Here is a 13770-nt window from a genome sequence, read left to right on the forward strand (position 1 = left end):
ATTTAATTACTCTTATCAGGGGTTCTCAGCCCCCTCCAGACAAGAGACCCAGAGTGGAGGAAGATTCTCCCTCTTCTGATCAGGGCTCCATTTTATCAGAACATTCTGATGTAGAGGAACACTCTTACTCCCCTTTTGAAGAATCGGATGCAGAGCAGTCCATTCCTTCTGTATCTCCTCCTGAGGATTTTTCCTTTGGGGAAACCTTGCACACTTTGAGGGAACACTTCCATTGGGAAGGCCAAGACTTTTCCGATTCCAAGAAAAGACTTAGGGAATTTCTTTTGTTACCTCAACACAGACCTCTGGCGGTACCTCTTGTTTTGGACATACTTGATGATGTTTATTAGGAGGCTTGCCTTAACCCGGATTCCCTGCCTCCGGCACCAGTCAAACCTGATAGGTACTACAGAGTTCCTAACTCTCACCAATTTCTCTACAAAAGCCATAATGCTGACCCTGAAACCATTTCTCAAAGCCCCAAGGGATTGAAGGCCTCTACTGCCATGAATCCACTTCCTGCCGAAAGAGAATCAAGATCCTTAGAAAGGTGGGGGAAAAGGTATATACCTCGGCCACCCTAGCCATGAGGGCCTTAAATTGTCAGTTTCTTATGCTTAAATATCAACAGTTCCTGTTATCACAATTAAGGAATAAAATGTCTCAACCTGAACAACCAGATTTGAAGGAGTTGCAGGATATGATGCATAGTGCAGAGCAAGTGGGTAAACACACCTTACAATGTGGCTATGATGCCCTAGAGGCCTCAAGTAGAGCTGCTGCTACAGGATCAGTAATTTGTAGACATGCCTGGCTTAGGGAACAAAGCTTGCCTGATCATGTGAAAGCTAAACTTCTAGATGCTCCTTTACAAAAGGATGTGCTGTTTGGTACTAATGCTGAGGAGATATTACGGAAAATGGAAGAAAAAGCCAAATCTATGCAAACTGTCAAATCTTTTCTACAGGTACAACCACCACGTTTTAGTAGAAATTGGCCTTCAGAAAACTGGTCCTTTCCAGCCACTGACAAGCCCCAAAGAGGTAGATACAGACGCACAAGGGGCAGAGGGCAATCACAAGGATCATATAGAGGCCGACAATGGCAAACTCCAGCACCAAGAGGTGGCGAAGACAGTGCACAACAATACAGGAAGCAAACCCAATGACTCCCTCATTTCCATGCCAAGCAAGTCTCAGCTGGCAGCACCTTTGGGAGGAAAGCTGGCATTATTTGCAAGAAATTGGTATATTGTCACAACAGACAAATGGATCCTGGACGTTATAAACAGAGGCTACAAATTTCAATTCCACACTCTTCCAAAAATGAGAGGCATGCCAAACCTGCCACACAATCAAAGGGCAGAGGCACAACTACAAATTTCAAAGCTCATAGGCATGAGAGCTATTCAAGAGGTACCTACTCACGAACAAGGTCAAGGTTTTTATTCCAGACTTTTTCTGGTACCAAGGAAAGGAACCGACTGGAGACCCATTTTGGACTTATCCATCCTAAACACATTTTTACTCGTACCAAAATTCAAGATGCTCACATTACAGCAACTTCTTCCCATGCTGGGCAAGGAGTTTTGGCTAGTAACATTGGACCTCAAAGAGGCATACCTGCATGTCCCAATCAGACAAAGCTGCAGAAGATACCTCAGATTTCTTGCAGGTTCAATCCACTATCAATTCTCTGCATTGCCCTTTGTCTTATCTACTGCGCCCAGAGTATTCACAAAATGCCTGGCATCAGTGATTGCCTACTGCAGACTTCAAGGGATACAAATTTACCCTTATTTGGACGACTGCCTGATCCAAGCGGACAGCAAGCACATACTTCTGGAACATCTGGCCTATGTAACATGGTTACTGCATTCTCTGGGATACACAATCAACAAAGAGAAATCCAGGCTAACACCATCTCGGAAAATAACCTTCCTGGATGCCAACTTGGACACAAACACCCAGATGGCCTACCTTACGCCAGAAAAACAGGGGCAACTAACTCAGTACTTCAAAATACTAGCAAAATGTACCAGGCTTACTGCAAGGAAAATCCTGCAGGCTCTGGGCTTCATGGCATCTTGCATTCTTTTAATCCCATGTGCAAAGTTGCATATGAGGAAACTTCAATGGTACCTAAAAAACCTATGGTCTCAACACAGTCACAGTTTGGAAACAATAATACCAATAATTCCATGTTTGCAAAAGGAATTTCTATGGTGGGCCCAAGCATGTCAAGCAAACACAGGTCTTCCATTCTGCAAGCCTCAAGCAAATCAAGTCATCACAACAGACGCCTCAGATTACGCCTGGGGGGCGCACATGACAGACCGGTGCATTCAGGGCAAATGGTCCCAAAAGGAAAAGCACCTTCACATCAATCAAAAAGAAATGCTAGCAGTAATAAATGCAATTACAGCTTTCAAGGACTTCCTGCATCCAGGACAATTACTGATAAGAACAGACAACACCACAGTAATGTGGTACATAAACAAACAAGGAGGAACACATTCATACCACTTGTGCAGACTAGCCATGACTCTTTGGAACTTGGCTCTGGAATGGCAAATCGAACTTCAAGCACAGTACTTGCCAGGATTGGAAAACACACTGGCAGACAATCTAAGCAGAAATATGACAGATCCACACGAATGGAAGTTGCATCCTCAGGTGTTTACAGAGATAATCCAAGCGTGGGGGAGGCCAGACATAGATCTTTTTGCCTCCCACAGGAACCATCAATTGGAAAAGTTTTGTTCGAGGACCTTTCATCCAAAGGCCTGGAGAGTGGACGCCCTTTCATTCAGTTGGACAGCATGGACAGTTTACGCTTTCCCACCTCTGCCTCTACTGCCCAAGGTGCTCCTGAAAACAAGAGCGGACAGACCGAAGATGATACTGATTGCTCCAGATTGGCCAAGGCAACACTGGTATCCACTCCTCCCTGGTCCCTACCTCTAATGCCTCTTCTGCTGACTCAGCACAGCTACAAAACTCTTCACAGTCAGCTGAAAACACTCAATCTCGCTGCATGGAAAATTCCTTAACACCACAACAGACCCTACTCTCCAAGGAGGTGCAGGATGTCATTTTGGAGGCCAGAAGGCCATCTACTAGAAAGGCTTACTCTGCAAAATGGAAACGGTTTTGCTCTTGGAATGAGAAAAAAGGCCAGGACCCTAGAAAACTGAATTTGCCTCAGGTATTACAGTATCTAGCTGAGCTGCTGAACAGTGGACTCTCATTTTCTTCCATAAAAATCCATGCCTCAGCCATTTCTGCAGAATTCAACACGGATCCTCCCTTATTTTCTCACCCACTCTTACGACAGTTCCTCAGAGGGGCTAAGAATATAAGACCACCAAGGAAACAACCAATACCAGCCTGGGATCTTAATTACATTCTAGAAAAATTAACATTGCCTCCTTTTGAACCAGCTGCCTCAACAGATTTGCAATATTTGTCCTGGAAAACAGCCTTCCTTCTGGCCATCACTTCAGCTCATAGGGTTTCTGAACTACAGGCCCTCATGGCGGTGCAGCCCTTCCTCATCTTCCATCAGGACAGGGTTTCCCTTCGTACCAACCCGTCATTTATGCCTAAAGAGGTATCCAGGGTAGCTTTAAACCAAGCCATACACTTACCTACCTTTTACCCCAATCCTCAAAACAAAGGGGAAAGGCTGCTACACTCCTTAGACATCCATAGGCAGCTACGTTATTATTTGGACAGAACAAAGTCCTTCAGGAAATTAGAACAACTTTTTGTGTCCTATGCTGTAGGGGCCCAAGGGAAGCCAGTTACCAAGCAGACAATTTCAAAGTGGATAGGCCACTGCATACGGTTTTGTTATTCATATCATGAGAAATCTGTTCCCACAGGCATCAGATCCCACTCCACCAGGGCCACAGCTACCTCTACAGCCTTCCTCAGAGGAGTTCCTACCAAAGATATTTTGGAGGCAGCCACTTGGAGTTCTGTACATACCTTCACAAAACACTACCACCTGCCTTTATATTCCAAGACTAGAGCAGGCTTTGCCACTGCTGTGTTGCAAGCATTCTGGCTCATCCCAGTTCCACCTAGTACCTACCACCCTGTGCGTAGCTTTGGGACTCTACCCATCTGTGATTACTGCAGCTGTATGCACGATGAACATAGTACAGTTTTGTACCTACCTTAAATGTAGATGTTCGAGTGCTAATACAGCTGCAGTACAGGTTACCCTCCCTCCTTCCCCACTTGGTAAAGGCATGGGGCCTAACCCCCTCTTCATACAACCTGACTGGGTTATCCTTCTATGGTTTATTTGCTTGCAACTACTGATTTTGGATTATATTGCATTGCATGTATATATATATATATATATATATATATATATATATATATATATATATATATATATATATATAGTATTGCCTTCCTTCTGGGGGCACCTGACATCTGGGGCAAGAAAGACTGAAGAACATGGCGTCGGCTGTGTCTTATATACTCCGGCCTCACTGACGTCAGGAGAGAAAGCGACAACAACCGACGCCGGACCTAGACTTTGGAATTCGGCCGACCGAGGACCCGCCTGACGGCAGAGAACCCATCTGTGATTACTGCAGCTGTATTAGCACTCGAACATCTACATTTATGGTAGGTACAAAACTGTACTTTCCAGTGCTCAGCCCAAGGCCTACTTCTGCTCCCTCTAGTTCCCAGGAAGAAGAAGAAGTAGAAGAAGAAGCTCTCTTCTCTTGCTCAGAGGAGTCTATTACCTATTCATCACAAATAGCCTCCGCCCTGGAATATTGTTCTCCAGATGGTTCTGTTGAAGGACATTCCCCTCCAGAGGACATAACATTTGGGGAAACCACCACCAAGATGAAAGAATACTTCAAATGGGATACTTCTCAAATGACAGAAACTCAAAAAAGATACTTTGAGTTGTTGGAGGTTGATTTGCCTTCCCCATCAGCTATTCCTCCAGTGATCCCTGCATACCTTGACGCATTTGCTTCCTGCTCAAAGAACCCTGACTCTCTGCCTCCTGCCCCAAGGATACCAGACCATGTCTATAAAGTGCCTGATGACCACAAATTCCTAGTAACCCCCCCCCCCCTTTGGCAGACCCTGCTGTTATAGCTGTGGCCCCAGATAGACAATCTAGATTGCTCCCTTCCTCGTCTCTTTTACTTTCAGATAAAGGCAGTAAAATTATGAATAGGCTGGACAAGAAGACTTACACTTCCTCCACCTTGGCCTACAGAGCAATTAGCTACAAAACACATATGGTAAAATATGCCCTGGACTTGGTATCTCAAGCCTGTACACTTCTGAACTCCCTGCCTGACTCCCCTAACAAAACTGAAGTAGCATCTAAGCTCTGCTTGGCATCCCAGGTGGCCAGGCATTCCATTAGATGCAGTTATGACGCAGCAGAGGACTCTGCTAGATCAGCTGCGACTCCATCAGTTCTGCATAGATACTCCTGGCTTAGGCTCCAACCACTGTCTCAAGATTTTAAGTCCAAAATCCTAGATGCTCCTCTTGATCATAACCTTCCGTTTGGTAAGCAATAACCTTCCGTTTGGTAAGCAGTCGGCAGAGTTATTTAAAAATCTACAGGAGAAGAGCACAGAGTTGCAGGATATTAAACACCTGCTGGTCTCTCCCATACCCAAGTACTATAGAGATTAACCTGCTAAGACATCCTATGTCAGATGGGCCCCTTCTGCGACCACCCCGCCTCTAGCAGGCATAGGAAAGGGATTAAGAGGCAGCCTTCTTCAAGGACTAACTCTTCTCAGCCGGCCCAAAGACAGTCTTTTCAGGACAGAAATAATGGCAATAATGGGTGGCTGCCTTGCCCACCTCCCCCTGTCTTCCCATCTCTCTCACTATCTGCCACCTTTGGAAATAAATTGCCATAGACCACTGGTTGCTGACAGTAGTGGAAAAAGGAAATTTCCTATCCTGGCAGGAAAGACCCACCCCCACAGGGGGGCATTCTTTTCCCACCCAAAAAAGTCAGCTTCACCTAATTCCCCACATTACCCAAGATCTACAGGCACAAAGCACCATAGAACCTGCTCCATTAGGACAAGAAGGAAAAGGTTTTTACTCCAGACTTTTCCTGGTTCCAAAAAAGGATGGACCATAGAGACCAATCCTGGACTTATCCGTTCTTAATCTTTTTCTAAAAGTCCCCTCTTTCAGAATGCTGTCGCTACTTGCCCTGCTTCCACTATTGTCACAACAAGCATTTATGGCCACTTTGAACCAGGAGGCTTAACTCCACATCTCCATACACCAAAATCAGAAGCAGTATTTGTGCTTTGCTGGGCTTTGCTTTCATTTTTAATTTAGAACCTTGTCCTTTGATTTGTCCATTGCACCAAGGGTTTTCACCGAATGCCTAGCTCCCACCATAGCCTTCTGCAGGACCAAGGGTATACATATCTGTCCGTACCTAGACGATATTTTGATTCTTCCAGAAAAAGAAGAGACCCTCAAAAATCATCTCCAGTTCTCTTATGTCCCTGATTCAGATTCTAGGTTTCACACTGAACCTCCCCAAATCATCCCTATCCCCAGAACAAGATAAGTTCTTCCTGGGGTGCAGGATTCAGACAGACCTAATGAGGGCATTTTTACCCCAAGACAAGTAATCTCCCTGACAAAACCATTTCCAGGATCTCCTCCAGATACACCAGCTGTCAGCAAGACAGTTTATGCACCTTCTGGGTCTTATGGCAGCCACCATCCCTATGCTTCCCCCTAGCCAGTAAGCTACAGTGGTATTTGAAGAACGTTTGGTCCCAGCACAGCCATCCTCTAGATTTCCAAATACCCTTCCTTGTCTACAAACGCAACTAAGGTGGTGAATACAACAGTTTCAAAGGAATCCAGGACTACCCCCCCCCCCCACACCAGCTCAACATATGCACACACATGCATCGGATCTGGGCTGGGGGGCTACCATGAAGGGGCTCAAGGTACAAGCACCTTGGCAGGCATCCCTCTTGAGGAAGTATATCAGTGTCAGGGAAATGACAGCGGTTCATTTAGTCCTGAAGGCTTTTTTCCCTATCCATCAGCCAGGCCCTCTGCTAATCTTCACAGACAATACCACTGTCATGTTGTACATCAGCAAACGGGGGGGACCAGGTCCTACCTTCTATGCAAGCTGGCAGTACACTTTTGAGAATTAGCCTCATAGAACAACTTATCCCTACAGGCAACACACATCCCTTCCTAGGACAAACTTCAGGCAGATACTCTAAGCAGATCATTCTACCTACATCACGAGTGGATGGTACACAGGGAAGTTTTCCTAGACATTGTCCACGATGGGGTACAGCACATATAAATCTGTTTGCCTCCCTCCCCAGTACAGACAGCTGACAGAATTCTGTACCAAACACCACTCTCCCCTAGCGTGGAGAGTGGACACCTTCACCATCTTATGGAAGGGACAGTTTCTGTATACCTTTCCACCCTTCTTTGTCATTCAGAAAGTCTCCCTGAAGATCAGGAGAGACATGTCAAAAATCTTGCTGGTGACTCCCTACTGGAAAAGGCAACATTGGATGTTCTTCATGTTTCACTGTTGCAGTCATCACCTGTCGGTTATCCCTGCTGTGGTAGCCCTCGGCTGGCCCGAATACCAGAGTCAGTGTTTTTCTGCGTCAGCTACTGTCGCTTGCTGACTGACGTCAGATCGTCAGTGCTATAAAGCAAGGCAGCCGACACCATTACATTAGTCTTTCTTGCCGTGGAGCCTGTAGCAGAAGCAGGTTGCAAGTGTGCCATTTGGTCACTACCAGAGATTGAATTACAGCTGAAAACGTCTAAAGCTAAGTACCTTGTTGTGGATCCTTTTTTCTTGCACTAACCGATGTCAGAAAAAGTTAACAGTTGTCTTGCCTGTGGAAAGCAAATCCCACACTGAGACTTCCATTCATACTGGGTCACTTGTTTAGGTTCAGACCACGACGTCCACCATTGCCAGTTCTGTGCCCTCTTTAACGCGAGAACCATTCATCATACAGCTCTTACTGTAGCCAGGTATTTTCGTCTTCCATATTCGCATTCTGAAATGGCGTCCATCAGCCAGCAATCCGTAGACATTCCGAAAAAAACATAAAGATAAAGATAGAGACAGACAACCCAAGGCTAAGCCTTCCGACGACTCTACCGCTAAGCAGGTCGTCAGTTCTCCAGAATTCAGTGAGGTGCCTTCGCAGCCCCTGATGCCCGACACGATACCTTTGCAGGCCTCTACCGAGACCCTCTTGGAGTCCGGTATGCCGCAGAAATCTTCTTCATCTTCGAGCCTTTGTTTCTGCCTCGGTGGGTCCAGAGCCGCGAAGCAGGCACTGGCTTCCAATGAGGCTTTTTGCACTACCGAATCTAGACTAAAACAGATGTCTTCTCATCCGATTACTGCTTCTGTCAGACCGATGGATACTCTTAGGCCTAGAAGCAAGGCCACTCCTAGGAAATTTACCTCTAGCCACCATCTTACTCCTGCTCCACCACCCCAAGCCCAAATGCTTACAATGGCGGAGGATCTTATCTCCCTTATCAGGGGTAGTCAGGCCACAACTTCTAAAAGGAAAAGAGACCCTTCTCCTGAAATACTGACAGAACAGGATTCTGAGGAATCTGATTACTCAAATTTTGAAGATTAACAACCTCTGACTGTTTGAGGATTCAGATGCTGAGGAATTCATTCCTTCTGCTTTCCCAAGAGAAGATATTTCTTTGGGGAAACCCTTCACACCCTCAGGGAACGTTTCCACTGGGAATCCCAGGACTTCCTCAATCTAAGAAAAGACTAAGAGTTTCTAGACCTGCCCCAACACAGACCCTTGGCCAGCCCCCCCTATCTTAGAGGTGGTGGATGATGTCTTTCATGAATCCAGCTTAGCTCCTGACGCCCTCCCACCTGCTCCCAGTAAACCTGACAGGTATTACAGAGTACCGGATTCTCACAAATACAGGTACAGAATCCTGCTGCAGACCCAAAGGTCATTACACAGGGACCAAAAGAAGCTAAGGCTAGTTCTACAAAGAATCCTATTCCTTCTGGCAAGGATTCCAGAGCTCTGGACAGATGGGGTAAAAAAGTATACACCTCTGCAACCTTAGCTATCAGAGCACTCAGTTGTCAGGTCCACATGTTAAAATATCAACAGCACACTTTGGAACTATTAAAACGAAAGATGTCAACCTTTCCTGATTGCACCAATTCGAAAGAGTTAGCAGATTTACTGCACGCTACTTGTCAAGTGGCCAAACAGTAATTACACTGTGGATATGACACCCTAGAAGCCTCAAGCAGGGCATAAGTGTCAGGATCTGTCATTAGGAGACATGCATGGTTGAAGGAACAACCTCTCCCTGATCACGTCAAGTCTAAATTAATTGATGCACCCTTGGATAAGGACTGCTTATTTTGAGTTAAAGCAGAAGAGATGCTTCTAAGCCATCCATCTATGGCAAAAACTCTCAATGACTCCCTCTGTCCCCTCTTCCCTCTTTTCACTCACAAAAACCAGGAGAAAGGCTCTCCCTGTGCAAAGAAAATTGGCTTTCTGTAACAAAGGACCAATGGGTCGTAAAGATAATTTTTCAGGGATACAAATTCTCTTTCAAAGAACTCCCAATTCCAAGAGGGTACCCAGACCTACCTCCAAATGAGTGGGCAGAGGCATTGAAACTAGTCCAAACTCTCATATCCCAAGGGGCAGTAGAACCTGTCCCCTCAGATCAAACAGGCAAAGGCTTTTATTCCAGAGTATTCCTTGTTCCGGGAAAAGAGGGCACTTGGCGTCCCATCCTGGATCTACCTATTCTGAACACCTCCATGGTGGCCCCCAAATTCAGAATGCTAAGTTTGCAGCAGCTGCTACCTATGCTGACAAAAAATGCCTGCTTAGTTACCCTAGAACTAAAAGATGCCTACCTCCACATCCCCATAAGGGAATCCTGCTGGAAATTTCTTCGCTTCAGAGCAGACTCACAACACTTTTAGTTGTCTGTGCTACCTTTTGGCTTATCTGCTGCTCCCAGGGTATTCACCAAATGCTTAGCCCCGGCCATAGCCTTTTGCAGACAGAAAAATATACAGATTTACCCTTATCTGGACGACAGCCTCATTCAGGCGGAGTGCAAACAAAGGCTACTCAAGGACCTCCTCTTTGTCAAAACCCTCCTAACCTCCTTAGGTACACCATCAACGAGAAGAAATCAAAGCAAACACCCTCCAGGAAGATAATTTTCTTGGGAGCACTGCTGGATACAGCATCCCCAATGGCCTTCCTCTCCTCAGAAAATCAGAGCTTCCTGTCTCTCTACTTTACCCATTTGGCTCCCAGAAGTTACGTCACTGCGAGGAAGTTCCTGCAAGCCTTGGGGTACATGGGATCTTGCATTCTTCTAATTCCTCTGGCCAGGCTTCACATGAAAAAACTTCAGTGGTATCTAAAAAAGGTTTGGTGTCAGCACTCTCAACCTCTAGAGACCTCTCTCCTTCTGATCCCCTGTATAAGGGCCGAGTTTCTCTTGTGGGCAGGGGCCTGTGCCTAGAACAAGGGTCTTACCTTCACCCTCCGCCCAACTGGGCAGACCATTACCACAGACGCCTCAAACATTGCTTGGGGCGCTCACCTAGAAGGCAGGTGCACCCATGGTCTTTGGGATGGCCAGCACCTTCCCTTACACATCAACCAGAAGTAACTGATGGCAGTACAAAAGGCTCTGACATCCTTCAAACCCCATCTCAAGCCAGTGGTTCTCCTTATCAGAACAGACAACACCACAGTAATGTGGTATATCAGCAAACAGGGAGGGACCTAATCTTACCCTCTGTGCAGCTAGCCATGAAGCTCTGGCTGACCGCTTCTTCCATGGGATTACACTTAATAGCCCAATACCTACCAAGGATCAACAACACCCTGGCAGGCCACTTAAGCAGACACTTACTGGACCCCCACGAATGGCAGCTCCACAGAAAAATATTTTACAAATCACTCAGGAATGGGGGACTCCAGAGGTGGATCGCTTTGCATCTCAACCATCAGCTGAAAAAATTCTGTACCAGGGAGTATCACCACCTAATGTGGAAGGTGGATGCCTTGACCTTCCCCTGGAACTCCCTCTTTGTGTACTCATTCCCTCCTCTGCCTCTTATTCCCAAGGTACTGATCAAAATAAGGGAGGAGAGACCAAAGGCCATCCTCATTGCTCCAGATTGACCTACACAACATTGATATTCCTTACTATGCAGCCTGACATTACAGCCTGTTAGGCAGCTTTGCCTGATCTCAGACGTCTTGACTCAGGTGGGGGGAATGCTGCACCCAGACTTGCAGACTCTCAAATTATCAGCATGGCTAATACTCTAAAGGTAAACAAGGGGACCCTGTTAAAGCAAACAGATCGTAGACATTGTCACAGAGGAGAAAAAGCCCAGCACCAGAAAATCTTGCGCGGGAAAATGAAAAAGATTCTGCTCCAGGAGCCAGTCCAGAAGGGTCAGTACCTCACAACCTTCCATCCCTCTTATCCTGGGCTACCTAGTGGAGCTACTTAATAGTGGCCTCTCCTTCTCTTCTATTAAAATCAATGCCTCAAGCCATTTCAGCTCATTTTGATACAGATCAGCCCCTGTTCTCCCATCCTTTGATTAAACAGTTCTTCAAATATCAGACCTCCCAGAAGGCCACCCACGCCAGCCTAGGACCTGAATTATGTTTTGGAAAAACAAACCTTACCACCCTTTGGACCTTCTGTTTCAGCAGAACGAAGATACTTCTCCTGGAAGACTTCTTTTCTACTAGCTGTCGCCTCAGCCAGAAATTGAGCCCTTCATTATTTTCCATGCAGACAGGGTCTCCCTGAGGACTAATCCCTCATTTATGCCCAAGGTGGTATCTAATGTGATTCTCAGCCAGGCCATACATCTACCCACCTTCTTTCCTAATCCTCAAAACAAGGGGGAAAGAATTCTGCACTCACTAGACATGCATAGACAGCTCAGATACTATCTGGACTGTACTAAACCCTTTAGGAAAACAAACCAACTACTTTGTCAGCTTTGCCCCAGGGGCAGAGGGGAAGCCCATTTCCAAGCAAACCATTTCCAAATGGATATCCCACTGTATCCATTTCTGCTACAGATTACATGGGAAACCACCCCATAAGTATATTCATACCCATTCCACCAGGGCAGCCTCAACTTCCACAGCATTCCTCAGAGGAGTTCCCACCAGGGACATCTTGGAAGCTGCCACCTGGACTTTACCAAGTATTACCACCTACCTCTGTTGTCTAAGGCTAGGGCAGAATTTGCCTCTGCAGTTCTGCAGGACATGCTGACCCATTCCTAGATCTGTTACTGATCCTACCACCCTTCTCCCCAGCTTGGGAATCCTCCAACAGGTGATTACTACAACAGTGAAACACGAAGAACATAGTACAGTTGTGTACACTTACCATAAATGAAGATGTTTGAGTGTATTCACTGTTGCAGTCCTTGTTTCCCCTCCCTCCTTCCCCCTTGTATCTTTTTTCTTTAGGGAGACATAAGCTTCTAACAGTGGCTTTTAGCCACCAGGACAACTTTACTATATTTACTTGGACTTCTGACTGGTTAGGGCAAGAAAAACTGATGTAATGGCGTCGGCTGCCTTGCTTTATAGCACTGATTGGGGGGGGGGGGGGGGGTAAATATATATATATATATATATATATATATATATATATATTTGCTTCCCACCTTTCTCTGTTCACCTGTGAGAGAGGGGAGCTTTGAGCAGCCTATCTGTCCCTGGAGGAGTGGTTTCAGCCCAGAAATTAGTAGTTTATTGGCCATTTTGGGCTAATTTCTATCTCTTTCATTTCCCTGCTATAAATACCGTATTTGCCCGGTTTTGAGCGCCGGGCAGCACCGGTTAGCTAGGGTAAAACTATTCCCGGCTCCACAAAGTCTCCTCTTCAGTTTTTCCCTTGGAGCTAGACAGACTTTCAACTTAAGCACTCAAGTTATTCATTTCTCAGCCCGGCACTTGCTCAAAACTTATAGCAAGCACTTATAAACCCTAGCACTAGACCCTCCTGTACTGTACAGAAGGACAAAGCTCTCTATTCGACCTTACCAGCCATCCAGTAAAACAGTTCACTGTACCTATCCAAGCATGTCCAAAGGGCAGTTTCAGGTGTACTCTCCAGTCCAACTGGTGAATCTGGACATTTTGGGGCAATGTTACAACTGCCTCATGTACACAGACAACCCCCTCCTCCAACCACCAAACACTAATACATGCAAGAGATGCAGTTATACAGCCAAACTAGAGGCTAAGCTCTCTCAACCCAAGAATGGATCAGACAGTCAAGAGGACAAGGGAAATACTTGCATCACACCACCAGTCTTACATAGACCCATTAAACCAGCATCGGCAAAAAACACACATAAATACATGAAAACATACTCAGAGGATCTAAATAAAAATCTGTTAAACCAACAGAGACCTCCAAAGCAAACATCCAAGCAACCTCCTCCCCCCAACACAAACCATGAAACACATACTTCACAAAACCAGTGTGCCATGCAGTCACAGCCCTTAAGACAAAATAACATACCCAACATACTAGTAATAGGTGACTCTATAGTCAGGCACATTGACGTCCCACTCACTAGGCTGAATAAGGAGAAGGTTACTGTTAGCTGCCTGTCGTGTGCCAGGATCCGCCACATAACACAAGCACTCAG

Source organism: Protopterus annectens, chromosome 3.part0 (genome assembly GCF_019279795.1).
Source record: "Protopterus annectens isolate FY-2018-M chromosome 3.part0, PAN1.0, whole genome shotgun sequence".
Lineage (NCBI taxonomy): Eukaryota > Metazoa > Chordata > Ceratodontiformes > Protopteridae > Protopterus > Protopterus annectens.